Source organism: Xiphophorus hellerii, chromosome 19 (assembly GCF_003331165.1).
Source record: "Xiphophorus hellerii strain 12219 chromosome 19, Xiphophorus_hellerii-4.1, whole genome shotgun sequence".
NCBI classification, from domain to species: domain Eukaryota; kingdom Metazoa; phylum Chordata; class Actinopteri; order Cyprinodontiformes; family Poeciliidae; genus Xiphophorus; species Xiphophorus hellerii.
The window spans coordinates 1,815,192-1,829,735 of record NC_045690.1 but is presented as its reverse complement, the minus strand read 5'-3'; the positions used below and the strand labels follow the sequence as shown (position 1 = coordinate 1,829,735).

At 39.6% G+C, this 14,544-nt stretch overlaps 1 long non-coding RNA gene across 1 annotated transcript; it reads right to left on the bottom strand.

The window, feature by feature from the left end:
• Positions 1-709: 709 nt before the first annotated feature.
• Positions 710-13,398, bottom strand: LOC116709353 (uncharacterized). The gene is made up of 3 exons (XR_004336853.1): positions 13,178-13,398; positions 972-1,131; positions 710-878 (listed from the first exon to the last, which is right to left on the bottom strand). It is a non-coding gene; the product is annotated as an uncharacterized LOC116709353 (long non-coding RNA).
• Positions 13,399-14,544: the final 1,146 nt, after the last annotated feature.

Genomic DNA, 14,544 nt, shown 5'->3' with positions numbered 1-14,544 from the left:
GAACATTTTTCTGTGTGGCTGCAGAAACATCTTTCATGAAGAAAGATTTACCGCTCTACTGTAAAGCAGATTCACTTTCACAGTTTGTTCAGAGTTCTGTGTTATCACATTTCACCAAATTAGCCTAAAACTAAGTTATATAATTAGTTTATTTACTTGCCATCCAGAGTGCTAAATAATTCACATTAATATCAGCTGCTGACAACAACAGCAATGCCAGGAAATGCTAAAAACCCAAAAGCATTTCTGAGCAAAACAACAGAAGCAGAACAAAGACAGTCTGTCAATAATCAATAATCAATAATCTTCAGTCTAACCCTGAAGACAAGGTAGCCACGCCTCCTGCTTCTGGCACTACACTGCCCCCTGGTGTTCAGGTAATCTAACTGCCAAATAAAAATCAATAACCTGGAAGGAAAAGTGTAATTTTTTCATTTTTAAGACAAAATAAGTTGAGAAATATTTAAATTATAATCCTTGAAGGTATTTTTGTATCTAAAAGCCCAAGGTGGACTTTGAGCAAAAATTCATAAATAAAATTTGATCAGATTTCATGTTGACACTTCAGATAACATTAATAACAGTAATAACATTTTCAATATTGGCATATGAGATGGAAAAAGTTACTTTTTAAAACCAAAAACAATGAGAACTTAAACTGGTCATGATTAAAAATCATTTATTGGTTAATTTGCTTTTTGTAAAACATTCAATCTTAAAATCATTTATATTCTTGGTGTTTCATTTTTTACATTTTCCTAAAGAAAACATAAAATATTTTAGTTGTGTTCATGGGACCAACGATAGATCAGCATGAAGGGGAGCGGATGTTTGACCTCTGTCGTCCGTTTGACCCGCAGGCTGAACGTTACGTTGTTCTGTGAAAATGTTGGGAGGGAAAAGATCAACACAGACATGAAAAGACTGAGAAACGTCAGGAGAAAGAGAGGAGATCTGCAGGGTTTATTTACCAAAATATCTGGCTCCCCGCTGTGAACCCAACAAGCCCAGAAGGCCTGTCACTTAGAGGAGAGCAAGGATCTTTTTTTATTAGGCTTGAATCCCACTGTGGGTTGTGAAATCCACTCAGAATGAGGTGAGCTGAGTGGAAAAGCAGCGCTCTGTGAATTTCTGCAAAGTAAGACAGAAAGCACTGAGGGGCTGTGGAAAACGTTTCATAATAAAGGCTGAGTAAAATATATAACGTGCAAACTAAAACTAAACGACCAGAGGGGTTTTCTTTTTTTATTCAATTATTATAAACAAGAAAGCAAGTCAAACAAATTTCCAGGAGCCTTACAGACTTCCAGCAACACAGAATGCTTATGTTTGAACTAGATTTAACTCTTGGTGCTCTTTGGTTGTTGAAATATTTCCTCTCTTTTCTTTTGCTGGGGGCCGGAACCTTTATGTTCATGTGTTTCTGGTACGGCCTGTAAATTTGAAGCACAAGTAACATCCACAAACGGCAGCAAAGAGTTTCCTCTGGGGTTCATTTCTGCTTCTGAACGATCTGATGATGTTGTGCTCAAGTTGTGCCAAACACATTCAGCCTATCAGTGAAGATATCCTAGCCTAAAATAGCATCTCAATGCTAACATGTAGCGGCTAACGCTAATGTCAGACCACATTTGTAAAAAACGATCAGGAGTTCCTGGTTGAAAGAGTAAATTATATACTAATAAGTAAACATTTATGTCTGATCAGACAGTTTAAGATGCTTGGAGATTATTTCTGTGGAAAGTTTTTTATTTTTTATTTCCAGAAAAACAGTTTTTTAATTAATCCAAAATCCAAATGTGGTAAAACCATGCTTTGTGAAAAGCTCTTGTGTCTTTATTTGGATTCGTCTGAATAAAGGGGTTAGCAACAAGTACTTCAAGTGTAAATCATTCTCATAATTGAATTGCCTTCAGTGTTATTGTGTGGATATTCAAGGCTGGCAGAGCTGCCAACACAAATGGGAAGCAGCACTGTGGATCAGTGGAGAACATCGCTGCGTTTCTGTGGTTCATAACCGGCTCAAACCGCAGAAATAATCTAATCATTCTGGGGAAAAGAAAAAGTTTTTCTCTCAAAACAGACAAACAGACAAACAGACATGGACTGAGCTCAGACCAGCAGGGAAGAAAACGGCTCACAAACGAGAAAACAGGTTCACATCAAATCCACCTCAAATCCTGCAAATTTATAAAAAATGTGTTAAAGGGTAAAATAATCCAATAAAATTATTTAATGTCATGCAGCCTTATTGTGCTTTATGCATGACATGACATTCCTGTTGAGGTTTGTTTATTTTGACCTTTATTATTTGTAGTTCTTATATTTGCCTCCATATAAAAGATCACATTAAGTTTTAAAGCAAAACTTCCTGGACAGCAGAAAAATATAACTTATCTGACAGTGAGCAGAAGTTATGATGTTGAGAAGGGAATAAACACAGATTAACAGATTAAGTTGAATACAGTCAATAAACTGGAGCAGCAAAAAACAAAGAAAGTTATTATGAACAGAAAACCTCAATACTTTTCTGTTTTTATCAGGAATGAGAGCTGCTTAGAAAAACCTCATTCAGTTCAATGTAACAGAAATAAAGTTTCTGGATGATGGACTTTTATTCTGGTGGGTTCCTTTCCACACTCATACTCCCCCAACCCCCCAAACGTCTGTGAGCAGCCCTGGAACAACATGGATAACTTAACGGGTTTAGTTAAAATGAACGGGTTCAGTTAATTATATATTATATTATAATATATAATTATATATAATTCATCAGTTCATATTAACTGATGAACCCATTAATAAACCAGCCCAGAGGGTTTGGGGTTTAACTCTAAAGTACAGAAGATCAGGAGGCCATTAAACACTGACTCATCTGAACTCAGCAGATTTACAGGAAGTTTCCGTTTCTCCCTCTGAACTTCCTAAAAATTTGCCGTCATTGTGAATCTGCTTTAGTTTTACATTTAAATGTCCGTCTGAGCAGCAAGACTCAACAGCAGCATGACTTCCTTCTTTCTGTCAGCTTCTCTTTATTCTTCTTTAAACTCTTATCATCAGTTTTCTGACGCCTCCAAGGTTTCGACTCGGTTCTGCGATTAAAATTCTCCGCACACCGGGCAGACGGCTCTCTGCTGTCCGGCCCCCGGTGGCTCTGTGCAGGATCACACTTCCTGCCAGGCTCCATCTCTGCATTATGAGGACCAAGTTGTTGAGTTTACAAAGCGGCCTGTGTGTAAACACACGCAGACTCTTCTTCACTCAGTGTGCTTCATGAAAAGTCACGCAGACTTTCTGAACTCAACAAAGTTCAAGAACTTTAAAAGAAAGAACAGAATAGTTCAACTCACTGTTTGGCAGAGCAGAGATTCTGCAGGTAAATCCAGGGCCAGTATCGTTGGTACCATTATTATTACTTAAGGGCCCGGACTTTAATAGGTTAATCATGATTAATCAATCAAGTAGATTTTAATGTTTTAAAATTTTAATGCAGTTAGATGTCCTTTTTATGAAAAGGTTCCTAGTGGAACCTTTGTATTCGTGTGTTTGTGGTACATCTGTAAATCTGACGCACAAGCAACATCCGCTAACTGTGATGGACAACAAATCCACTTCTGTCGGCCCACTGAGGAGTCATCTGATTGGACGCTGGGAAAGACTATCGTTGTGTTCAAGTTGTGCTAAAAGGAGTTAGCCTGTCAGCAAAGCTATGCTAACTTAAATTAGCATCTCAATGCTATGTTAGCTTAAATTAGCTGCTACAAAACATGTAGCAGCTAATGCTAATGTCAGCGTCTACCATCACATTTCTACAGAAGTTGAGAACGATCAGGACTTCCTGAAACTCTGGAAAGATGAACTTTGATCCAATCCGATGGTGGAAGAAGATTAAAAACTATAAATATCTTTTTTATTGAGCTCATTTGTCTATTTATTCAATAACTTAGGAGTAAACTGTGGTTTTCAAGGGAAAATGTTGCTTATTTTCTCAACATACTGTTTTTAGTCTCACATCTAGTTTTTGTGAATAATTTTGTTAAAACCAGAATGTGTAAGTTTCTATAAGGAACTTTAATAACTAGAGGAACTACAGCTTTCTATTGGACAGTCGGTTTGGGGTCACAGGTCAGAGATTTAAAACACGTCAGTAAGTCCACCTCTGGTTGGCAAGGAAAATCTCAATGGTGGTCTAGTCAAAGTCTGGTCACTTCCAGGTTTTTCTGTTCTTAACCCAGAAACCAGAGCAGGAAGTCGCCTGAAGCGTCTGGATCAAACCTCAGTCTGTTTGTTTGCTTCTTGTTTCTTTCACAGCTGAATTAATTCACAAAAAAACATTTTACAGTTTATAAAATGACTTTCCTGCTTCAGCTTCATGTCAGAGCTGAGTTCTGTTCTCTGTTTTAGAAAGTAGGTCATAAAGATGTGGTTTCTGCGTCTCGTCTGCTGTTCTTAGTGATTCCTGTTGCTGCAGATCGACTCGCTATGAAGAGAAAAACTTCTGCAGGATTTTACTGAGATTCTTAGTAACTGAGACAATAAGAGAAGCAAACATTATCATGCAGGAGTTTTTATGATGTAAAGGCTTTTTATTGCCTTAGTGATGGTTTATTATTCAGATTTATCTTCTGTTCTGTATAAGTTTATTCCTTTTTTGTTTCCTTCTTATATTTATAGATGCCGTTTTATGATTTTCTTCTGTTTGATGTTGGCTTGTTGATTCTTTTAGGGAATAATGAGGTTAATTTTTCTTCTTTCTTCAGTTTTTCTGTCACTGAGAGAGTTTATATGGAGCTTTAAGAAAAAATGAAAAACAGCCCATAATTTAATTCAATTAGCAAAACTAACCTTGTTTTTAAAATGAAGATTTATTATTATTATTATTATTAATAATAATAATAATAATAATAATAATAATAATAATAATAATAATAATAATAATAATATTGGGTCTGGTGTTGCTCTAACATCTCTAACATCAGTTTGAGGAAATATTGACAGGTTCCGCCATGTTTCAAATGACTTTTGGATCAGATTAAGATTTGGGCTTTGACTAGGCCCATATCCAGGGTGTAATGCTCTCTGAGGTTCATGCAGACACACTGTTCTCCCTCTCCTGTTCTTTAGAGTTTTCTTTCCAGGATCGTTTCAGGTGAGACGAGCGACTGAGGCGACATCGTCTCAGAGATAGGAGAGCCTTCCCTGACCCTTGACCTTTACGTCAGGAGGAAGGGCAGCCGCTCTTCCTCATCAGAGGCGGCTCTCCGCCTCACAGCGAGCTCCCGTCCAGGAAGCGGCTGCAGGTTGTTTGTCCGCCAGGGATTATGTAGGTAAACAGGAGACTTAGCATAATGTGGTCCATGAATATTTTCCTGATGGGAGATGAGGTCATGTAAACACGGCGGTGGCAGCCAGGCTGTGGGAGGAGCTGATAAGGGAATTAGGGGGAATGAGGCGTCTAATCCCTTTAATTTGTCTATCTGTGTCACTCTCCAGCTTCACCTCTTTCCTTTACGTTTCCCTCCTGTTATTTACCTCCTCTGTCATATTCGCTAAGTCTGTTTCAGTTTGACCTTTAAAGGATGAACAGAGTAAAGAAACAACACAAAAACATGATAATTTATTTAAATAATGTCACTAAAGGTTTATTTTGGTGAAATTTGCATATTAATTTGCATTCTATGCAGGAGTTTCCTGTCAGACAGCCACAAAATCCTGTTTTTCACCTGATATTGATTAACATTCTGCAGAGAGAAACATGAAAATTGTGCTGGAACGGCTTGAAAGGAGCCTGAGGTGTTTAACCGGCCACCAGAGTCCTGATCCGGCTCCAATTCAGGAACAAACCCAGAACACAAACAGCCCCATTTAGAGCTCAGAGCAGAGCCAGAGGGCCAGCATGTTGGAGCCGCAGCGGCCTAGTCAAAGCCGCTTTCTGCTTTCTGTATGTGGAGCTAAACAATTATAAGATAAAAAACAACAAGGAGGAGAGAAGAGCAGAGAGAGCTACATGCAGACCAGCTGGAGAGAAGGCTGCATGTATCACACACACACTCACACACACACACCCCCACGCACACGCACACACACGCACAGGCACACCCGCACACACCCCCCCCACACACACACACGCACACGCACACACACACCCGCACACGCACACGCACACACACCTCGCCTCCAGACCGTTAATCTTTAATAAAATCACAATTATTTTATCATCTTAGGGAGAATCTGGATTTGCAAAATCTCCAGTCAGGGGAAAAAGACAACAAGCCAGATATGAACTTTATTTAAAAAATTAACAGTAAAATTTGAGGATCTGTGAAGAACATGTGATGGAATAAATGAGACTTACAGACCAGAATATCCACAGATTATGAGTCTGCAGGACACCTGGGTGCATAATTACTTTTTAATAGTTATCATAAAACGGTCAGGAATTACAAAAATATCTGTGAGACATTTAATAATAAAGTATGAAAATATTACAGGAGAAAATAGACGTTCTTTTCTTTTACTGTCAAAGAAAAGAGGAACTGCTAATGGTGGAAACACAAAACATAACTTCAGCTGAGGAGACGGGAGCAGACAGCAGGAGGAAAGGTGGAAACAAGATGGGAGGAAGAGAGGAGAAACTGAGCTGGAAGAGAGAGAAAGGAAAAGAGGAGCGCATCGGATCGGGCCAACAAAAACTGACCAGGGAATAAATCCACCACTAAAAGCGTCGAAGCAGCAGAAGGTCCAGAACAGGAAGTAAACAGAAGAAAACCACGAGAAAAGCAGGTTATTAAAATGATAACGAGGCCGGGATCCCATTTGATCCAGGAGCATGGAGGTTCAGGTGAGAGACCTGCATGTTACACCAGCAGGAAGGTGAAAGGTCATCTGTAGATTCTCTGATCTTTAATCTTTTTCTGGGAATCCTCATTAATCTGAGTTCTGCTCTGGCCTCCGTCGCTGTGGAGGATTCAAACTGGATCAATAAGCAGAACGAAAACGTCTGGCTCTGCCGCTGACCTCACGCTGACCTCACGCTAAAATCACTGGAGGTCGCCGAGGAAATGGAGGATAAAAGCCGTATTAAAGCGTTCTGAGAGGAAGAACTGCAGGACTCTGATGCTTTGCTCTGCAGAAGCTTTTAAAGTCTGAATATCACAATAAGTTTGGTAAAAAGCAGATAAATCTTTTTTTTTTTTTTTGACAAAGCGAAGCCTTGATGGCGGCATCCCTCCACAACAAGATGTCTGATTGGTTCAGTTCATGTACAAAATATTCTGTGATGTAAAATAACGAGAGCAGTACAGAAAAAATCAGTTTCCTCTTTTTGTCAAGGAAATAAAAAAATCTTACCTAAAGTGAAACACTGAACTGATTGATTGAAATAAAACAAAGTTTTGTCATAAAACTGCCCATCTTTGTCATTTTGATCTTTCACTCCAGGTCAAAGTTCAGCCACACCTAACGGCTGCTGCAGTAACTCTGAGTAAAGTTTACATCTAGATGTAGCTGTTCTACGTTCAGGTCCAGTTGGTCTATCATGACACATTCAGGTTCACTGAATTTATTCGAACAAAACAAGATCAAGTTGGTGATTAACATCCGTCCAGCAGCTTCTGGCCTGATGTATTAAACAAAATATAATAAATAACCATAAACAAAACAAACTACAAAACTCCCAATGAGCCGTTAGCAGCAGTTAGCAGCAGTTAGCAGCAGTTAGCAGCCGTTAGCAGCAGTTAGCAGCTGTTAGCAGCCGTTAGCAGCCGTTAGCAGCCATTAGCAGCAATTAGCAGCAGTTAGCTGCCGTTAGCAGCCGTTAGCAGCAGTTAGCAGCAGTTAACAGCAGTTAGCAGCAGTTAACAGCAGTTAGCAGCAGTTAGAAGCCGTTAGCAGCAGTTAGCAGCAGTTAACAGCAGTTAGCAGCCGTTAGCAGCAGCTAACATTAGCAAAATTAAACATTGCTAAAATGCACTGCATTAATAATGATAACACTTAAAAGCATACAAAACATCTCAAAACGAAACACTGCATGATTCCATTTGTCTAAAATATCTGTTAAAATCTAATATTTGTAAAGAAAACACAGAGTGGATCCCAATGCAAACCACAGTTACAAGCAGCAACAGAAAAAGGGGGCGGAGCCATCAGTTACTGGTTGCTACGGTAACCACCAACTGAGCAGAGTTGGTGGTGGGACGTTTCTAGCTCCAGAAACATCCCATCAGATGAAGTTCTGTGTAAAAACCATTTTTACCAGAAATAAAACCAGTAAATCATAAAATATGTTTTTACCCTGAAATCATAAAGACTGGATTTATTGTTTGTTTCTGAATGCAGTCAGCCCTGCTGCTGCTAGTCTGCAGGGATCTAATGACTCACTGATTACAGATGTGAGTTCATGTTGACCAGCTGAAGCCTCCAGACTTCATATCATTTAAATCAGAGCAACAGTTCAGGATTCATCTGCACTTTTTCTCTTTCCTTGATAAAAAAAGTGTGAAATGAGAAAAAGAGCAATGAGATCAGAGTGCTGGAGTTTCTGGAAGCGGCTGGAAGCAGGACGGTGTAATCTTTGTTAGCGGCGTGTTGCATTAAGCTCTGCTGTTCGGTTCACGCTGAGTTAAATGATAGAGGACCGAAGCCCCTCATGGCTGCACGCTGAACCAGAGCCTGATTAGTCTGAGAGCTAACCGCTTAGCGACAGGAAGTCAGTGGGTCTGTAAACTTCAGTGAATAAAACATTTTTGCTCCACAAAAGTGAAATTGTTTGGTTCTTTTGATAAAACTTTATGAAGCTGTTGAGAGGCAAAAATGATTATGGCTGATAAATCATAAAAACTCGACTGGAAGTTCTGCAAAAAGACATCAGAAAGTCAGACAAGGCTCTAGTGATGTTTCCATGCGAACATCCGGCTAATTTTGAGCAAAAAATATCTTGGAAAAGAAAATGTGAATTAGCCTTTTCTCCATCTACCAGTTAGAGCAAAACGTGATTTTATCAGATTTCTGTAATAAACAGGAAGTTGGAAACTAGCATGAGGCAGAAAGCTCAGAAAGATGGAGAGAGATTCCCCTCCATGATGGATGACTGGACTTTCATGCCTCTGGTAAGGAACAGACCTCAGTAGTTGAGAGCGTTCGCTACGTCAGAACTTGTTCGTTAAGGTTTCTCCATCTCTCCTTTAAGTCTTTTTCAGAAAAGAAAAATTCACTTCAAGCAGGGATAAAACATTTTTGTCAAACTGAAATGAATCCTAAGATTTATCTGACATATTTTAGGGAAACTTGTACAATCGTTCATTACCATCCTAATATCCAGTAAGACTCTTCTGTTTGTCATAACATTATAATCATCAAGCCTGGTTCTCTAAGTGTGTGTGATAAGTTTCTATGTATTGAAATAGTTTGGCTTTTTGCAGCTTGTCGATGAAATCTGACTTTTGTTTCACCTGAAAGTTTAGTCTGAGAATCGCAAGACGCAAAGGGAGATAAAGTAGGCAAGACTGAAAGTTAAAGTGACAGTAGAAGAGAGTAAGAGACTGATGGGGAAATATTTTTAGCTTGGACAGACTGCACTCAGTTTCAGTTGTCTCGACTACAGAGAGCCCGTTTCCATCTGATTCCTCCTGAGAGTCTCACGCAGGAACAACAGAGAGGGCGGCGGCGGCGGCGATATGAGAGCAAATAGTGAGTGACGATCATTCACTCACATTTATGTCAACTACGACTCAGAAAGTCAAACTTTTCTGGTTCTTAATGACGGCGGCTGCTTGTTGTTTCAGTGGATTAGAGGGAAACAAGCCTCCTGTTTCTCTACGTCAGAACTCTCTCAGTAAATGTGTTTCCATTTCTCACTTAGTAAATGAACTCTAAAGCCATCAGAAGCAAACATTAACATGCGCAGAATTGAGAAAGTTATCTCAAATTTTGCTCTGATCTGCATCTCTGCATCTTAAAGCTTTTCAGTTCAGGCCTGAAACTAAAAGTTTTCCTTTTGTAGGTTGTCATGTGGTTAACAGTTCCTCTCTGTGTTTGTTTTCTGTGAGTCTTTTGATAAAAATGTTTGTTTTCTGCAAATCAGAAAAAACAACATGAACTTAATATTAAATATTAATTCATGACATTTAGAGGAAAAGTTTAACAGCGCGTTTTCAAATGAATCCCTCTGGTCGTGTATTCACTGAAAGGTTACTTGAATCCCTTCAGACAGGAGAAACAATTTAACTGGAGTCATTATTGATCATTTTGATATTTCAGTCACGTTTCACATGATTCACACATAAAACACACAAAGTGGAAATTTACCCAACAGCCCTCAGATCAGCAGCAGTCTTCTTCAATAATTCGTAAAAGATAAAAATCATCTTCACCGCACCGCTGGTTCTGGACGCCAGTCTGAAACAACACGTCCAGAACTTTAGCACACTTTGCTCTATTTCCTGTTGATGCATATTTCACACATACCAGGGAAGCAGTTCAGATCCCTCTAGTGGTCAGAGTTTGTGTGTACAGGGAACCACCAACTGTTTCAGGTTCATTAGTCACAGATTTTTCTCTAAAACAAATTATTTTCAGAAAACTAATAGCTGATTTTATTTGTAAAGTATATTTAAAAATAAAGATTTTTCAAAGAAATGAAGCTTGGTAAGCTGAAATACTGAAACATAGTGCTACACTATTGACTCACATTTCCAAAGCAGCCAATCCAGGAGCAGCATTGTTTTTCCTCGGTCCTGATTGGCTGAAACAAGGAAGACTGTAGCTGTCGGTTTCTGTGGTAAGACGGTTTCCATTGGGTGAATTTATACTTTATTGAACTATTAAAATAAGCAGTTGTCAGCATTTCTAGGGGAAAGATCTCACGTATTTGCAGATTTAGCTTTTCAGTCTGGAGTCACTGTACACTTATGCATTTATATTAACTGCTAACTATCTAGTTTCTGTCAGTTCTCAAATTTAAGATCTACACTTTTAGTATCTGCTCGACTGTAATTGTAATTGTAGATGAATTCAGGCATGAGGTGGTTAGAAGAAGAAGAAAATAAAAAGTGGAATAGTAAAAGCTGGATTTGTGCAGATGGACAGAAACAGAGCGATGAGTAAAAACATGAGGGAATAATCCTGGAACAGAGCTAAAAAATACAAATGGGAACCAGAAAATCCCTTCAGAGTTCAGAAATCCTGTCAAGCATTGTGACTTCAGAAACACGAGCTTCGAGTCTTAATGTGTAGCGACTCCAAATAAAGAGTTCAGGAGTTAGAACAGATGAAATCAGATGTGTGTGAACGGACCGGCAGCAGCAGAGCTGTGAACGCTGGAGGAGCCTAACACGGCTTGTGGGGGCGGATGGACGGATGTGGAGGAGGGAGAAGGTGATGACATGTGTTTAACTCACTGTAATGAGACTCCTGGCAGGCTGTGTGTTGCAGGCTGCAGGATGACTCATTCTGAGACAGCGACAAAGAATATCTGCAGCGTTGCTCCACCTGAAACCAGCGGTGGAGACTTTCCCCCAGCGCTGCGGCTTCCAGCAGCTTCACTCGCTTGACTTCTAACAGTCTGCAGGATGAAACCACTCTGACAGCCGGAGGGGAGTCTTCTTCTCTCCCTTCAGCGGGCATCGCCTTCATTCAGCTCACGTTTATAATCTTCCCAGTTTGTTTCCTGCGTTCAGTTAGCATCTGCATTCTGGAAAAATAAGCTTTGGATGGCAGGGAACATTTTACTTTCACTTTATCAATCTACAGTATTTCCTATCTGAAAACAGAAAAATTAACTGAAAAATAAAATACAGGAACAAAACCAAAACTCACAGAAAGCTTCATTAATGTTATCCTGCAGGAAGTGTCCCTGTATTCTGATTTGAGTGTGAAACATTGAGAGAATATTAATAAAATGCTGAGATTTTCAGATATTTGTGGGGTTCTGCTTCATTATAAATATAAAGGTTCAGTATTGGAGCTGAGGGAGAGGCTGAGCAAACGATGAGGGAATTAATCAATATGAACACAGATGATGTTTCCACTAAAGTAAAATGTCACTTATTGTTCATAAATCATCTCTGAATGCTTCACCTAGAAGACAGAAGCTCCTCTGTGACAGAAATGAGAGGAAGAAAAGGAAGGAAGTTCGCTTTGAATTTTAACAAAAAGTCTTTAATGTTAATGCACTAAAGATTCTGTTACTTTGTTTTTAGTTTACCGGTATTATTATCATTATTATTGCTGATATCCAGTCAGCAATAATAATGCTGACCGGATCGTTTTATCAGAAATGAAGCTCAGATGATGAAGCTGCCAGAGGAGCAGCTTCATCATCCATCTCTGTCTGTGGACGTTGTTTGTGCGTCAGATTTACAGGCATGCTAGAAACAAACACACATACAGTACAAAGGTTCCAGCTGTAAAGAAACAGTGATTACTTGCATTACAATTTTTACAAATTAAAATGAATAAATGAACCAAGATGAACATGTTGAGGCCCTTTCCTAATGAAAACAACTGAACCACAGCAGCATTCACATCCATAAACAATTCTTGTCTTTCACTTTATGACTGCAAAAAGTCCAGCTGCTCTTCCACAGATGTCTTTCTGCTTTCAGATCAGATTAATGATTGTTTGAAATTATTGATTCTAAAACTCTTGTTAAAAGCAGACAGATGAAACTGTCATGTTTTGTTGTTTTTAAGGCGGCTTGTAGATGAAGAATGGTTAATGAAAAAATAATGAAAGTCTTTTAAAAACCTTGCAGGGAACACAGGGAGCCAGAGCCAAACCAAAACAGGAATCCAGAAGGAAACGCCAGCAGGATAAACTGGAGTAACGAAGTTTACCAGGTGGAACCAGAGAGGAGGAATGGATACTGGGAATGCTGGAACAGACTGGTCTGACTGACAGGTAGCAGGTGTGAGGAGAGAGAGAAAACTCATGGGCGAGCGTGGGCAACATTAAAGAATCACTAGAGCAAGAAACTAAACTGGAGTAACGAAGAGTAACTGGAAATAAACAAAATAACCGAGAATCACTGAGGAAGAGCTGAACTGAAGTAAAGCAGAAACAAACTGATTTAAAAAAGAAACAGAGAACAGAACAAACACACCTGGAAAAAACTCCAACAACCCGACAGAATCTGCAGAAACCAAGAGAGACGTTCTCCTTCGACTCTCAGAAACTGACCTTTGAACTCTGGCTGCAGAACGGTTTTATCGACGAGGCAGCAGATCATAAGTGGAGTAGAAAAGCAGACGTGGGATGAAGCTTTAGGTTCTGGTAGCCGACAGGAACCAGGTTCTGTTTGATCCGGAGCAGCAACAGCAACTGGAAGCTTTAACATCTTTTGTTTCGCCGCTCAGAGAGAAGCTGCATGCAGCCCTCAGCTACGAGTCATGTGTCAGCAATCCCACTATAGACCTCCAATTACCAGACTGTGAGAGCACAGAGGGATCTCTATCCACACACACACACACACACACACACCCGCACACACACACACACACACACACCCACCCCCATACACACACACACACACACACCAACCAGCTTAATGGAAGGAGCTCAGTTGGCCGGTGGAGAACAACATGGTGCAATTATTAAAGTTTTCTCTGCTGCTCTGTTATGAAGCTTCTCCTCGACTCGCAGCGCCTCGTTAAAAAGCTCCAATCTCATTTCTTCTCTTCTCACATGAACTTTGGGATTGTCCCACACAAACGTCCAGGTCTGACGTTAAACAGAAATAACATGAAATATTCCTGTCCATATGGATTTATGAATCCTCCGATTTTTAGATCTGATTCAAATTAGTTCCAGTTCTCTGCATCCAGCCGCCCAGTCTGACCGGCAACCAGCAGCTGAGATGTAAGGTGGAGGATCAGTGATGCTGAGGGCCAGATTCTGCTCCAAAACAGAGAGAGGTTCTGTTGGTTCTGATCCTGACTGGTCCATGATGCTCCATCAGTCCAAACCAAAGTGCCAAGCAGAATCTTTGAAAACTCTCCTGAACAAAGACGAGATCAGAAAAGTGGGACTGAACCGTCTGACCACGAGGATGCCTGTTACCATGGTAACGGTCTAACCTGGAGACGGATCAAATGTTTATTTTTTCTAAATGAGTTCAAAAGAAAATGCAAGAACTTTGGCAAAGTTTGAGAATGTTCCCACAGATCCTCGTGTTCACAAACCGTTCAGGATCCTTTAAAAATGAAACATAAAACAGATGCAAAGGAGGATTATGATGTCATCACAAGGCACAAAATAGTCCAATTTTGATATATAAAGTATTTTTCTTAAATTATTGGCTAAACTGATCTGGATTTGAATAAAGAATCAGACTATTTTACATCAGTTGAAAACTGATTCTCCAGAAACCAAACCCAGAATCAGGCCCAGCGACACTTTGGCTCCTCAGTTTCCATCTTATAGGTTTAAAGAAATATATCATTGTTTTTCTCAATTATATGGACAGACGGACGGATTAACAAACAGACATGCAGCTAAAAGGAAACTCCTGTGAATAATTATAAACCACAGATCCAGAGCTTTTCAAG